Here is a 16,556-nt window from a genome sequence, read left to right on the forward strand (position 1 = left end):
CTGTCAAGGAAATGCAAATTGCCTCACACCTGTTAGGATGGCTTTTATCAAATAAACAATAGATAACAAATCTTGGTCAGGATGTGTAGAAAAGGGAGTCATAGTACACTGTTGGTAAACTGGTAAACTGGTATAGCCAGTACGGGAAACAGTATGCAATTTTCTCAAGAAATTAAATATAGAACTCCCATATGATCAGGCAATCTCATTTCTGGGTACATAACCAAAGGAAACAAAGCTACTGTCTTGAAGTGGTATCTGTACCCTCATGTTCATTGCAGGATTATTCACAATAGCCAAAGTATGGAAACAATCTCAGTGTTTGTGAAAGGATGAATGGATGGAGAAAATGAATGGATGACTTTATATAATGGAACATTATTCAACCTTCAAAAAGAAAAAAGTCCTGTCATTTGTGACAAGAATGAACTTGAAGGCATAACTCTAAGTGAAATAAGCCACACAGAGAGAGACAAATACCACCCAATATCATATACAAGTGGGATCTACAAAAGAAAAATAAATTAAAATCATAGAAACAGAGAATGGAAATGTGATTGCCAGGGGCTGGAAGTAGGGGGAAAAGGGAGAAGGTGGAAAAGGGTCCAGTCTTTTAGGTACGAGGTAAATAAGATCTGAGGATCTAATGTATATTGTGACTATAGCTGGTAACACTGTATTGTGTCATTGAAATTTGCTAAGAGATTAAAACTTAAATGTTCTTAGCAAAATAAATAAATAAATAAATAATAAATAAATAAAAGGGGGTTGTAAAAAAATACAGAAAGCTAAAAACAAAAATTCAAAAGTGAGAAAAGAAATACAGAATTATAGCTGGAGATTTTGATACTCTCTTCACAATAAAAGGAAAGAGGTAGACAAAAATAACAAAGATGTAGAATAGCCGAAACATTGCTATCAATTAATCTACTTTAATCTAAATAATCCTTATGGAATAATATGTTTGACACTACATGACATGCACTATATTCAAGAATACTTGAAACATTAGTCAGGATATGCTGAGCTATATAATAAGACCCAATAAATAGAAAGGACTGAAGTTATTTATACATGTATGTTCACTGACCACAGTGTACTCAGATTATAAAGAAACAGTAAAAATTATCTGGAAAATACTCAAAATTAAAAATTAAGGAGTCTTGGGGCACCTGGGTGGCTCAGTGGGTTAAGCCTCTGCCTTCAGTTCAGGTCATGGTCTCAGGGTCCTCGATCGAGCCCCACATCGGGCTCTCTGCTCAGCAGGGAGCCTGATTCCTCCTTTCTCTCTCTTTGCCTGCCTCTCTGCCTACTTGTGATCTCTGTCTGTCAAAATAAAAAAATCTTTAAAAACAAAATTAAGGAGTTGTAAGTATCCTATAGATGAAAGAATAAATCGAAAGAGAAAGTAGTAAAACACAATGTATTAAAATTTGAGTGTTGGAATATTGCAACTGAAGTAGTGATTAGAGAAGATTGTATGCTTGTATTTAAAAGCAATTTTAAAAGTTGACAATCTAAGACTCCATGTTAAGACTTTTTAAAAGACATTTAAAATGAAAAGAAAACTAAATCCAAAGTTAATGGGAAGGAAATAGTGAAGGTATGATGAGAAATCAATGAAAATGAGTAAGCAGTAGAGAAAAATCGATAAAATAAAAATTTGATTTTTTGAAACAATTAAAATGATGAATCTGTAATCAGACTAAATAGGTTAATTAAGGAGAGAGAGAGGAAACACAGCTAATATTAGCAGTGAACATTATTATAGATAGTAAGGCTACAAGAACAGATGACTGAGTATTATAAACAAATAAATTCGAGGAAATGGACACATTTCTTGAAAGACACAAACCCCAGATCTGTCAAAAGAAGGAAAAAGTTCTAATGTATTAGTCATTCTCAACCATGGATAATTGTTTTCTCCCTGAGGACTATTGGCAATGTTTAGATATATTTTTGTTTGTCACAATATGGGGGGGGTAGTGGCTGTTATTATGTCTAGCAGGGAGAGGCCAGAGATGCTACCAAACATTTTTCATTCTTATACTAAATGGGATGGCCCTGCACAAAAAAATAGTTATCTATCCCCAAATATTAATTGTAGCAAGATTGAGGAATCCTTTAATACACCTATATCACTTAACATTTTGAAATTGGAAATCAGAAACTTTTGACCAGGAAAATTCCAGGTCTAGTTGGCTTCACTGTTAGAGTCTATTGAACATTGGAGGAACATTAATACCAATGTTACACAAACTCTTTCAAAAAATAGTAAAAGAGGAAACATTTCTCAATGTATTTTATGAAGCCAACTTTCCTTCATATTGATGCAAGACAAAGAAAATACAAGAAAACTACTGATGTATAAGCCTTATGAATACTGATGAAAAAGTGTTCAACAAAATGCCAGCAAACATAATTTGGCAACACATTAAAAGAATTATATGGCAGGACCAAGTGGGATTTATTCCCAGAAAGCAAAGATAGTTTGACACATGAAAATCAATCAATGTAATACACCATGTTAATAAAATAAAGGGAAAATACCCACATGATTATTTCAATTGAAGCAGAAAAAAATATGTGTCAAATTTCAGCATCCCTTCATTACAGGCACACTCAGTAAATAATAGAATAAAACTTCTCCAACATGATAAAGACCAAATATGAAAAACCCATAGCTACTATCATACTAAGTGGTGAAAGACTTAACTTTTCCCCTAATATCAGGGACAGGACAAAGATACCTACTTTTTTTTTTTTTTTTTTTTTACTTCTATTCAACATAGTATTGAAAGTTTTAGCAGGAGCAACTGGGGGTGGGGTGGGGTGGGAAATAAAAGAAATGAGAGGTATCCAGATTGGAAAGGAAGGTGTAACATTACTCTCTCTCAGACAATAGGATCCTATATGTGGAAAACCTTAAAGATTCCACAAACAAAAACAACTGTTAAAGCTAATAAACAAATTAATCAAAGTTTCAGTACACAAAATCAACACATAAATATCAGTTGTCTTCCTATGCAATAACAATGAAAATGAGGTGCCTGGGTGGTTCAGTCAGTTAAGCATCTGCCTTCACTTTGGTTCATGATCTCAGGGTTCTGGGATTGACACCCACTGGTCTCCCTGCTCAGTGAGGAGTTTGCTTTTCCCTCTTCCTCTCCCTTTGCTCCTCCCCTCCACTTGTGTTCTCTCTCATTCCTCTCTCAAATAATTAAAATATTTCAAAAATAACAATGAACAATCTGAATAGGAAATTAAGAAAACAATTTCTTTTTATAAAAAGAGAAAAATAAAATAACTAAGAATAAATTTTACCAAGGAGCCAGAAAACTTACATACTGGAAACTGCAAAACATTGCTAAATGAAATTTAAAAAGACAAATAAATGGAAAGACATCCCATGTTCATGGATAATGGGACTTAATATTTTTTAGATGAAAGTACTATCCAAAATAATTTACAGATTCAATGCAATACTTACCAGAAATCACAATTATGTTTTTACGGAAATGGAAAAAATCAATTCAAAAATTCTTACAGAATCTTAAGGAACCCAATAGCCAAAACAATCTTGAAAAAGAACAAAGTTGGAAGACCTCTGATTTTAAAAACTTACTACAAAGTTATGACAATCAATACAATGTTGTACTGGCAAAGGCCAGCCATATTGATCAGCCAAATAATGAAAGAGAGCTCAGGAATAAACCTTCACATATATGGTCAATTGTTATGTGGCAAAGGTGCTAAGCTCATTCCATAAGGAAAGAACAGTCTTTTCAATAAATGATGCTGGGAGAACCAGATACTAAAATGCAGAGGAATGAGGTTGGAGCCATACTTTAGACTATATATAAAAATTAACTAAAAAATGAATCAAACACCTAAATGTGAGACTTAAAAATATAGAAAGTTTAGAAGAAAACATAGGGGAAAACTGCGATATTGGAGTTGGCAATGATTTCTTGGGAATAACACCAGAAGCACAGACAACAAAATATAAATAGAAAAACTGGAGATCATTAAAGTTAAAAATTTTGTGTATCAAATGACCCTGTCAAGTGAGTGAAAAAGACAACCCCCAGAGGGGGAGAAATATTTGTAAATCGTATATCTAATAAGGAATTAATGCCCAGAATATATAAAGATCTTCTAAAACTCAAAACGGACAAAACAACCCAATTGAAATATGAGCACAGGACTTGAGTAGATGTCTTCAGAAAGGTGGTATCCAAAATAGGCAAATTCATAGAGACAGAAGGTAGAACAGAGGATCCCAGGGGCTGGGGGAGATTGGAATGGAGAGCAGTTTAACAGGTGCAGATTTTCTGTTTAGGATAATGCAAAGGTTCTGAGAATATTGGTGATAGTAAAATAAACATTGTGAATGGCCACTGAATTGTGTATCTTAAAATAGCTAAAATTAAATGTTATGTAATCCATATTTCACCACGATAAATGAGGAAAAATAAATATATTCCTTAGACGAATACAATGTGTAAGAATGTATTCCTAGCTGATCCACTTTACCAGATACACTAAAGGAAGCTCTGCATGTCTAAAGAAAGTGGTATCATGTGTTAAGTCAAATATTTAAGAAAGAAGATTATCAGAAATGGTAATGTGAGGGTAAATATAAAGTTGTATATATTTTTTCTTTAAATGAACACATATTTATTAATTTATATAAAATAAATAAAATAAATATATATATAAATGTTAAGCATTATGGGTCTATATATCCTTTTTCTTTAATTCAAAAGATTGTATAAAGTGATAATTGTAACATAGTACTGTTGAGTTTATAACAAATATGATGTAATCCATATTTATTATATAACAATAACACAAGACAGATAAGGAAGACAGGGGTGTACTGCAGTAGAGCTGCTTTGTCTTGTCAGAGTTGGTATTGATCTGAAGTAGATTTTAGAAGTTAAGAGATGTAATATAATTCTGAGAGCAACCACTAAGAAAATAATTTTCAAAACGATTAAAAAGTCAACAAAGGAATTAAAGATTACAGTAAAAAACCTCTCTAAAAAATTAAAATATCTAATGCAAAACAGGCAATGAATGAGAAGCAGAAACACAAAAAGGATATGTGACAAATAAAAGATAAATAGTAAAAAGGTAGAAGAAAATCCAACCGTACTTACAGTTACCCTATATGAGAGTAGAATAAACACTTCGATCAAAAGGCAGTTTATAAGCTGGTCATAAAATAAAATCCAACTATATACTGTATACAAAACACACATGAGCTTAAAAATATAGAACATTCTGGGGGTGCCTGGGTGGCTTAGTTGGTTAAACATCTGTCTTAGGCTCAGGTCATGACCTCTGGTCCTGGAATCCAGTCATGAACTGAACTGGGCTCCCCGCTCAGCTAGGAGCCTGCTTCTTTCTCTCTCTCTTCCTGCTGCTCCTCCTGCTTGTGCTCTCTCTCACTCTCTCTCCCACTCTCTGTCAAATAATTAAATACAATCTTTAAAACAATATATAACATTCTCTCGGAAACCTTGCCTCATAAGACCATGGATTCTCAGTTTACTTGCTGTGACTATTCCTGCAGCTAGGGACAATTTGCTAAGGTTATTCTGAATATGTTTCCTTCCTAGAAAATGTAATAATTTCAATTGGCAAGTATAGACCAGTTCACTTCCCTTCCTTTATTTCCCCAGGAGAGTCCCTGAGTAAAAGGAGTGAATAGATCACAACCCAGCTGCTTTAACTCTTTCTTTTCCATGTGACATTTTTTTCCTGGGTATATAGTTAAGAGTGTACTTGCCTGCAGAGAAAGTTAACTTTGACAGATTTTTTTTTTATTCAATTAGAAACTTCCTTATTAATATTTCAAAACTTATTCCAGGAGACTCCTGTTTTTCAATGGGTTTATCTTGGTTTCTTTGTTTCCATTTTGGTCCCCTGATCTTTGATCATCTTTATCCATATTAATTTTTTTGTGCATACTGTCTAGCTCTTTGAGCACAAATTTTGTTTCCACAATCTGAAGTCCTGCTGCTTTAATGTTATGTTTTACTATTTCCATAATAACTCAAATTATGCCAGGAAGAAATAATTTTTTGTGTTCTTGTGATAGAGATGTCTTACATCATTTAACAGCTTTCCTTAAGAATTACAAATGGTCATTTTCTTACATCTTCAAGTGTGTTTTCAGAATGGGATTAACCTCTATGATTTTTTGTTTTGTTCTACTCTTTAGTTTGTTGTTGTTTTTTTTCTTTTTTCCAAATAAACTTTTTGTTACAGGATAGCTTTAGATTTATAGAAAAGTTGCAAAAAAATAATACAAGGTTCTCATATATCCCACACCAAGTTTCCCCTAATATTAAAAATTTATATTAGTATGGCACATCTATCATAATGAATTAGCAAATATTGATACAGTATTATTTTTTAAAGATGTTTATTTAATTTTTAAATAGAGACAGAGAGTGGTGGGGGGCTGGGAGGGACAAAGGAAGAGGGGGAGGGATAGAAAGAATCTTAAGCAGGCCCCACCCCCAGCGTGGAGCTGGACTAGGGGCTAGATCTCAGAACCCTGAGATCATGACCTCAACTGAAATCTAGAGTAACATGCTTAGCCAACAGAGCCACCCAGGTGCTCTAATAAAGTTTCATTAATTAAAGTCCATACTTTATTCATATTTTTTTAGTTTTTAGAGAATGTTCTTTTATGTTTGAGAATGTCATCCAGATTATCACATTATATTTATTATTATATATTTATTTATTATTATGTGGTTTTTGACTCCTTTGGACTGTGACAGTTTCTCAGACTTTCCTTATTTTTGCATAATGGGCATTTTATTAATTGTAGTAAAATATATGTAATGTATAATCTACCATTTTAAGCCTTTTTTAGTGTATAGTGAAACTAAGCAGAATTCAACAAAATCAAGTATATTCATGTAGTTGTGCAACCATCATCACAATTCATTTCCAGAACTATTCCATCATCACAAGCTGAAACTGTACATACCCAAAAATCCCATCCCCACCTCTGACTAGACCTTAGCAATCACCATTCTACTCTTTGTCTCTCTAAATTTGCCTATTCTAGATACTTCATGCAAGAGTCCTCAAGAATCATAGAATATTTGTCCTTTTACGTTTGTCTTATTTCAATTAGCAAAATATTTTCAGGGTTCATCCATGTTGTAGCATGTATTATGATTTCATTGTCTTTATTTTTATTTTTCTAAAGATTTATTTATTTATTAGAGAGTGGGGGCAGAGGGAGAATCTCAAGCAGACTCCGCACTGAGTGTGAAGCCTGATGCAGGGCTTGATCTCATGACTCACGAGATCACGACCTGAGATGAAATCAAGAGTCAGATGCTTAACCAACTGAGTCACCCTGGCACCCCTTGAATTTTATTGCCTTTATAAGTTGAATGATATCCCCTTGTCTCTCTGTACCAGAGTTTCTTTATCCTATCATTTGCTGGTAGACCCTCTAGCTATTGTGAATAATGCTGTTATAAATATTTGTGTATAGATATCTGTTTGAATTCTGTCTTCAATTATTTGGGATATATACATAGAAGTGGAATTTCTTGGGAATATGGTGAGTCAATGTTTAATTTTTCAGGAACAATCTTCCATAATTTCTGTACTATTTTACATTCTAATTTATAGGGGTTCTAATTTCTCCATATCCTCATCCAGTGTTTGTTATTTTCTGCCTTTTGGATAACAGCTATTCTAATGAGGGTAAAGTAGTGTCCCTTTATGGTTTTGATTTGCACTTCCCTAATGATTAGTAATACTGAGCATCTTTTTGTGTGCTTATTGACCGTTTTTATACCTTCTCCATAGAAAAGTCTATTCTAGTCCTTTATCCATTTTTTAATTGAGTTGTTTGTTTTGTTTTTGCTGAGTTCTTGGAGTTCTTCATATGCGCTGCCCAGCAATCCATTTATGGATGTTATATGAGTTACAAACATTTTCTCCCATTTTGTGGGCTGCCTTTTATTTTTTGTTGCCTCTGCTTTTGGTGTCAAAATCGAGAAATGACCCCTAAATCCAGTGTCTTAAAGTTGTTCTGTTTTCTTCAACGAGTTTTATATTTTTAGTTCTTATATTTAGTGTTTTTTTTTCCATTTTGAGTTAATTTTTGTATACAGTGTAAGTTATGGGTAACACGTCATTCTTTTACAAGTCTCCACTTGTTTTTTCTAAGTTCTCTAAGAATCATTTGTTGAAAAGACTGCCTTTCCACCCATTGACTGGTCTTGGCTCTCCGGTCAAAAATCATTTGACATGGATGTTTTATATGGGGTTTATTTCTGAGCTTTCCATTCTACTACATTGCTCTATGTCTTTCTTTATGGTGTCTATCACAGTGTAAAGTATTTTTCTTTAGTTTCTTATATTTCTTTTCATGAATGTGGTAATCCATTAGGAAACAGGCCATTTGATACTCATATTTAATTGAAAAATAGATTCCTTGATTCAGTGCCAGGAGTTATGTATTCTGCTCCTGGTTTGTTCTACATCAAGATAAAGTTAAAGCTAGAAGACAGTTGTGTCTTCTATTCAGAGTGTCTTCTCATTCAGAGACATGTCTTCTCTTTAATGTGCTAACTCTATCACCAGTGGTCTGCTTCAGGATCAGACTGCCCCTGTTTAGACGTTCTGACAACATCGCACAGCTTGTTCATACCCTCTCAAGGTGGACATTGATGGAAGAGAGCCATTTTTCAGATCTTCTCTATGACCAACGTTCAGTTTTTCAAAAAGTGAAAAATTTTAGGTTTGCCCTTAGTATTTTAACAAATCTCATTAGATGTGGAATGCCTCATGGGCTCAAGAACATCCTCAATTGTTGCCATTAGTTTGGGGTCCTGTCAGGAAATTTTGACTTTCCAGAAACTTTCTTGCACAATGAAACATTGCATGATGAAGCCCTCAGATACTTTTACTCTATCATCCTCCCAAAGGTCATGGGTTCCTATTAAGATCACAGTTGATCATTGTTCTAGAGTTATATATCATAGTAATGAGGTAAAATAAAATACACACACACACACACACACACACACTCCATTTTTTCATTTCTAGTAACTCTTTTGCTTTCAGTCATAAGAACTGGGGAACATATTAGAATGAGTTATATTTTTTTAAGAAAATACATACCTTTCTGGTTGTCTATTTGGTAACTACAATTTGATTAGAATGTTATTTATTTTTCTTTATTTAAAAAGTAAACCATTTTCTAAGGATAGCTTACTCTCATATAAAGTTAGGTTAGTCCCTCAGTAATCTATGATTGTACTCACCACATTGAAATATAGATCATAAGCTCCTTGATACATTTATCTTGAACTTATTTATGTTTGTGAACCAATAGAACATAACATGCAGCAAGCTAAAAATAAATGTACAGGAAACTCATTTACTTGTTTACTGAACAAAAACTAGTTCCATCTTTTCTGTATAACATGCATGGAGATAGGCACTGAAAACAGAATGGTGGGAATAAGATATATGACATCTGTATTTACCAAACTTATATTTTAAAGGGAGTATATTTGTTTGAATATAATAATCAAAGAAGCACAACATTTCAAGTTGTTATGTAGAAAAAGAACAAGATGTGTTAGGAGTAGATAATAGGAACTCATTTGGTCTGAATAAAGAATGATTGAAAAAATTTAGTGAAATGTTATAATGTGATTATAAAGATTCATGTCAATGATTGGAAATAACCATTTAAAAAAAACCCCACAAATATGAATAGACCAAGATTAGTTCAATTGCTTAGATTGAGAAAGGAAGTTTTATAAGTGCAATTAATTGGCAGAAGGTGTAAAATTAATGAAGGTCACTTAAGGAAGCTGGACAATCTTCTTAAGAGTCCTACTCTGCTAAATTGGTCTCCCTTTGCACAGCGTGATTGTTCCAGTTCTTCTTCGGTTGATTGGGCACAGACCTCAGACGAGCAAGTGATAAAGCTCACCTTCCCAAGATGGTTTCAGTAATGAACATGCATTTATACAGTGAGCTCTTGCAGTAGCATTGTTTTTCCCAGCCAATAGAAACTTGCTCTGTTAGAGTAAGCACAGGTTTGCTAGAAATACTATTGATGTCCTTACAGACCCTCTTCTTAGATAAATTGTCATTAGCTCTAGGACCATATCCTGGTCATCTTTGCTTCTCTAATATCTATTGATTGTCCAATTCTAAGTTGATATTCAACAAATTGTAGTTGAGTAAATGAATATTCCTATTTCTAACATTTGCTAAATTAATAAGTTGATAGACTATTATGTTAAACAGAATTTCAAGTCAATAGTTTGTTTGCTTTATGTCCATTTTTGTATTGCCACATATAACAACATACACATAATTAGAGAATATAGGTTTATATGCAAAAGTTAAGTATACATATAACATATATATATACACATACAACATGTGAAGTCATTTTAAACATGTGTATACAGACAAACACACACATATAGACATATATAGTGCCATTTTACAATAGGGAAAGATTTCCATAAAGCACATGCCATTTCAATACACGCATAGATTAGGTATAATTTCTTGTTGATAAACAAACACACAGGTAAGTCATTCTCTGGAAAACCTTGTGCAAAGGATCTTGAAAACTTGTATCAAGGATCTTGAAAGCTTGTGTAAAGGATCTTGAGGTCCATAAGATTGTTGCCAAAATGTTCATGTTCAATTCTCTGAGTGGAACATTTTTATACTTAAAATTATTGATTTTATTGGATCTTCATGTCCTTGTACAGACAACTGAATGTAAATGCCTCATAATTTTTTTAAAAATTTCCAATATGATTATAAATTAGTAGAAAATATATGTATTTATGAATACTACATATCATTTATATGACAAAATTCCAGATATGTTATAGATAATGTATTATATAACATAAAAAAATCCACAATCCACATATATTTTCATACATGCATGCATTATAAAAACCCAGATATCCTTCTTTTTATTTTAACTTCAGACCCATATCACTAGGGTTTGCTGCTAGATTTGTGCATGACTTTACTCACTGGATCTTAGTGTTGTGGCATGAAAAGGGACAGCTTGTGAAAGCACATTGCTTCTGCTCACTGTTATAGTTCCTCTACCCTGTGTTCTACATATTCTACATCTTTTTTTTTTTTTCCTATTTTCACAACATCTACTTTCAAATTCCAAGACTTATTTTCATGTACTGAAAGGTGTGTAAAGGTGCCTGGGCAGCTCAGTCATTAAACGTCTGTCTTTGGCTCAGGTCACAATCCCAGGGTCCTAGGATCCAGCCCCACAACAGGGTCCCTGCTCAGCAGGGAGTCTGGTTCTCCCTCTCCCACTCCTCCTGCTTGTGTTCCCTCTCTTGCTGTGTCTCTCTCTGTCAAATAAAATCTTTAAGAAAATAAAAAAAAAGTATGTAAAATATGTAGATGATAATGAGATTTCTCATGAAACCAAAGAAACGTTGCAATATTTTTACATAAAGGAGTATTTACCTACATACAAGATATATAACCTATATTGTTTATTTTCAAAACTGTGATTTTAAAAAGATTCAGACAGGTCTTAATATTTATTTATCCTTATGTTTCAAATTATGGCCTAGAGGATCTTGTACATGATCCTCCATAACTTAATATTTATAGCAAAACCATGGTTTAAGTGAAAGTTATTAGGAGGTGAAATTGCATTAGGATACTTAATGCAGCTGGTGCCGGGTTCCATATCCCTGTGTAGATAGTTCTGTGCAATACATAATAGTCACAAAATTAGAATGCTTTAAATTAATGATACTTTATGATCTCAAAAGATATTTATCAGTGTCTGCTAGTGTTAGGCAATATAAATAACATGCTCTCACGTCATACATGCACATATGATATACATTCTTTATTTCTAGTTATGATTCTTTAGCCAGGGTTCTGCATAGTATCTGGGAAGTCATTGGGACCCTAGGCACTTAATCCCTTAGGATGAGTTATATGTTATCAACACAGAAGGCACAAAGCCCTTGGAGTGAGTGGAAAGACTAGAAAACTGGAGAAATTGATCTTTAAAGGGCCAGAATTGCTAAGTTTATTATTTCCCACCTACAGTCTCTCTATGTCTGTTCTAAATTGTCAGTTTGGGGATCTTTCCTTCACCACTAGACATCTTCCATGAGCAACTTGGTACCACCGCCTCGGAAAACAAGAGGGAATAAAGAGAATACTCAAATAGATCCCACAGCAGAGAACAATAAAACTTCATTATGTTCTCAGAAAGTTCCTCCTCTTTTCTTTCAAGTCGGTTGTATGCAGTTAAAGTTCACATAAATGTTATAGGCCCCCAAATCTCTTTTAACCCACCCAGGCTGCTCAAAGGTTAAGTGCCTCCTCGCTGAGTCATTTCCAAATAAGTCCTTGAACATAAATACACACACATTTCTTTTGTGTACATCAAATTGAAAATCTAGATTGGCATCTTTCTGCCCATAGTTGTATATATACCTTATTTTTAAAGATATGAAGGCAAAGGAATTTGGTGTCTCATTTTAAAAAACAGGCACAAGAGCCGACTTCAGCAGAACATTAACATTTAGAGACAATAAGAAATCTGTGAACATTGCAAAGGGAGAAAAGCAAGTATTGCAAGGATAAGATGAGGCACATTAAAAAAAAAAGTTATTTTACCTTGGAAATGAAACTTTTAATTATGACGTCTGTGAGAAGAGTGACCTGAATGAAACCAATGATGGTTGAATGCTTCATGAAAGGCTGAGAAATTTGGGTCTGCAAGATAGATGGAAATAGAAATAAGTTCAATCTTTCTCTTTTATCTCTGTTTCTGTGATCTTAAAAATGATACTTCCTTCTTATATTAGCTTTTCAAGGGTACTTTGATCTGAGTATGCTACTCAACCTCGCTTGCAGTTGAGTTTTATTAAGCTGTTACTTAGCTATCAATGACCAAGGAGTATCAGGAAACCAACTGAAGGCAATAGGAACACACCATCTTCTTATTTGCAGCCTGCCTTACAAGATTACTTTAAAAAAAAAAAAAAAAAAAAGCCCTTCCTTCCTTCCTTCCTTCCTTCCCTCCATAATTTTTGATGACATATGCATCAGCCATATTCTAGGCTTGGAAGATATGAATAATGAATACATTCATTAAAGTCCCTCCCCTCATAAAATTTGGAAAATGGGCCATTAGGCAAACAGAAAAGCAAATACACACTGCATTTTGACAATTCTAAGATGTATCATTTTTTTGTATTTAACAATTTTGATATCAATAAGTATCTTGCATTCACTGCTGGCTGGGTGGCATTTGTGGTATGTCATTTCATTATAGCTTTTCATATTTTCAATATTTCTACAGGATTATGTGAACTATGTCCATTCTGAGTTTATCAGCTAAGTAAAATAAAAATTCTTCTAAGAGATTACATTGTGTCATGACATTGAAATCAAAGTTATTTTTATGCAGAAAGTCACAGATATGGAGCACCAGAGCATACATTTTATATAAGTTAAATAAATATATATCACTAGAGGCCAACCTGAGTTCCTCATTTTCCTACAGAGTGATAGTCACATGTTTTATAGGACTAAAATAAGGAAGATACAAACATAGAAGATGATAGTTTTTGTTTGTTTTTAATTCAACTGAGATGTGCACAAAGATATTGGGCTAATACAGACCAAGAAATTCAGCTGAAGGCAGTGTCAAACCCAGAATACAAGGCAAATCCAAGGCCAAGTTCTGATACAGCCATTTAGGACATGAGCCACTTTTGGATCATTTGCTAGTCAGACAGTAGAAGGAATAGATGACAAAAGTGCTAGCCCCGGGTGCCCTCATCCTGCTTACCAAAAATGACAACACCAAAATCAAAGGGGCCTGATGATAATTCAGTATGATTTGTGGGACATCCTGGTGCTTAGGAGCACATTCTAGACTTCAGCTGAGAAGTTTTACAGCCCGCCACTATATCTTGATGGGGTGCAGGGGAGTGCAGAGAGGCAATGAAAAATGTTTCAGGATAGTATCCAAGAAGAGCTAGGAAGACCAATGGAAGGTGGTTTTGGGGCAGCTCATTACAAGCTTCCCCTCCTCTCTTGCTCAGGGGTGACCACAATATTTCTGCCTTACTCAGACAAAAGGTAGGGAGAGCCTCTGCATTCAGGCTTCTGTGGATATGGGCAAGATCACCATGGAGCCGTGAAGTGGGGTTTTCTCACATGGAAGAAATGTTGCCAAATTCCTTGGATTAGATTTAATTTTTTTTTTCAAAATAATGAGTCTGGAGTGATAGATTTATGTATTTGACTTTAGTCAAATAAAAAAATCCATCAAAACTACCATAGATAACAGAAGCTAAGAAGAAAATTCAAAACAAAGAACAATAGTGGAGCATTATTTTTTAAATGATAAATTACCAAAGCTCTTGAACTATACAAGATGAGAGTGTGTAGAAAAAAAAATGGATATTTATAATCCCCTGTTTCTTAATGTGCAATTTTAAATAACTTAATTTTTTCCATTGTACGTTTCATTTTTTTTGTAGATGGGTAATAGGTGATAAATAGCTATGTCTGCTTAAATAGGTCTAAATTTTTCTTTTAGTATGATTAAAATAAAAATTTTACGTAAAGAAGGAATTGTTTTACACTTTACCAGTGCGTTTTATTTTTTAGTGGCACATAAAATAACCATGATTCTTATCATCATTGCAACTTATATTCAATCGAATAGTTTATTTAAGGTGATAATAAATGCTATGGAGAAAAATAAAGTGGGCTAAGATGGATAGGGAAGCAAGACAATGAGCCCATTTCAATAAAAGGAACCTTTCAAGGAAGGATTTCATCAGAGGAAGCTACTATAATAAGGTGATACTTGAACAGAGGGTTGAAGGAAGGAAAGGAGGGAGTCATGTGGATATTTGGGAGAAGTTTCTAGGCAGAGATGACAATCCTTACAAAGACCCTGAGGTAGAAGCTGGCTTGAGGCACTTGGAGAAGAGCAGAGAGGCCTAATTGGTTCCAGGAGAGTGAGACAGAAGGGGAGTCATGGGGCTGAGTCAGAGAGTGAGCAACGGACCAGCTCTGGAAGGATCTTGTGGTCGTGGTTAACACTTCTGCTTATGCTTTGAGTGTGGGAGGAGTCATTGGAGAGTTTTGAGGGCAAGAACAGCATTCTCTGACTTATGTCTCAAAAACATCACCCATTGCTATTTTTAAAATAGACATTAATGAGGAAAAGGAAGCAGCGAGGAGGCCTGTTAGTAGGCTAGAACTTAGGTGGTAACAATGAAGGTAAATAGAAATGGGTGGATACTGAATACCTTTAAGAAGCAAAGACAGGGGGCACCTGGGTAGCTCAGTGGGTTAAAGCCTCTGACTTCTGCTCAGGTCATGATCTCAGGCTCCTGGGATCAAGCCCCACATTGGGCTCTCTGCTCAGTAGGGCGCCTGCTTCCCACCCCCCACCCCACCTGCCTCTCTGCCTACTTGTGGTCTCTCTCTCTCTGTCAAATAAATAAATAAAATTTTACTTCATTCCCTCTTGATTAAAACAAAACAAAACAAAGCAACAACAACAAAAACAAACAAACAAAAAAAAGAAGAAAAGACAGTTGCATTTGCAGATGGACCAGATACGGCATGCAAGAGTAATAAAGGAGTAATGAATGCCTCCCAATTTTAGGACCAAAGCCAATGGCAGGGTAGAATCCTTACCCACTATGACGAGGAGCGCTGAGGGGGAAGAGTGGGAAGACAGGCACCAGTTTAGTTTTAAATGTCTTAGGTTTGAAATACCTTTGATTAAGCTACATGGGGAGTAAAGTGGCTCCGGGGAGTAAAATGGCTATGAGTATTCAGAGGTCAAGGGAAGAAGTCTAGGAGCAAAGTATTTTTTTGGAAATCATTTACATCTAGATATCTTTGTGGAAGTTTCCTGTATCCCCTTCTTGTTGTTCGAGTTCTGCCCCAGAAATCCATACCCCTTGCCCCCATGCAGAGCGGAGAGTCAATGTGCTACTCAGGCAAGTGCCCAAGTAATCTGACAATGAAGATTCTGTCTGGCTCTCTGGATTATACTCTTTCCTTCTCCTATCTCTAAGTTTACCAACTCTGTGACTCAAACTCTTCAGAGCCTAATTCTAATCTAGTCATTTGCATTCACAAACAGACCTACTTTGTTTTATAAAGGAAAATCACACAGGGACTATAATTTTAAATAAGATTTAGAAAAAAAAAAAAAAAAGGTCTATTCCATTCGCATTGACTACTCAATGACTCAAATGCCAGAGCCACTCTGAAACTCCTTGCCAATGTCTGAAGGAGCAGCATTGTCTCTAAAAATATGTGATGCTCATCAAACTTTTCCTTCTGAAGGAAAAGAATGACTGCATGATGTAACAGGAGTGATATCAACATGATATTTCCATTTTTGCCAGCAATACTCATGATATAAAGGAGACTAGCAGAAATACTTTTTGTTAAAATGGTAGAATATTTTCTTATAGATTATGTAT

This window comes from Martes martes (genome assembly GCF_963455335.1).
Source record: "Martes martes genome assembly, chromosome: 9".
Taxonomy (NCBI): Eukaryota; Metazoa; Chordata; class Mammalia; order Carnivora; family Mustelidae; genus Martes; species Martes martes.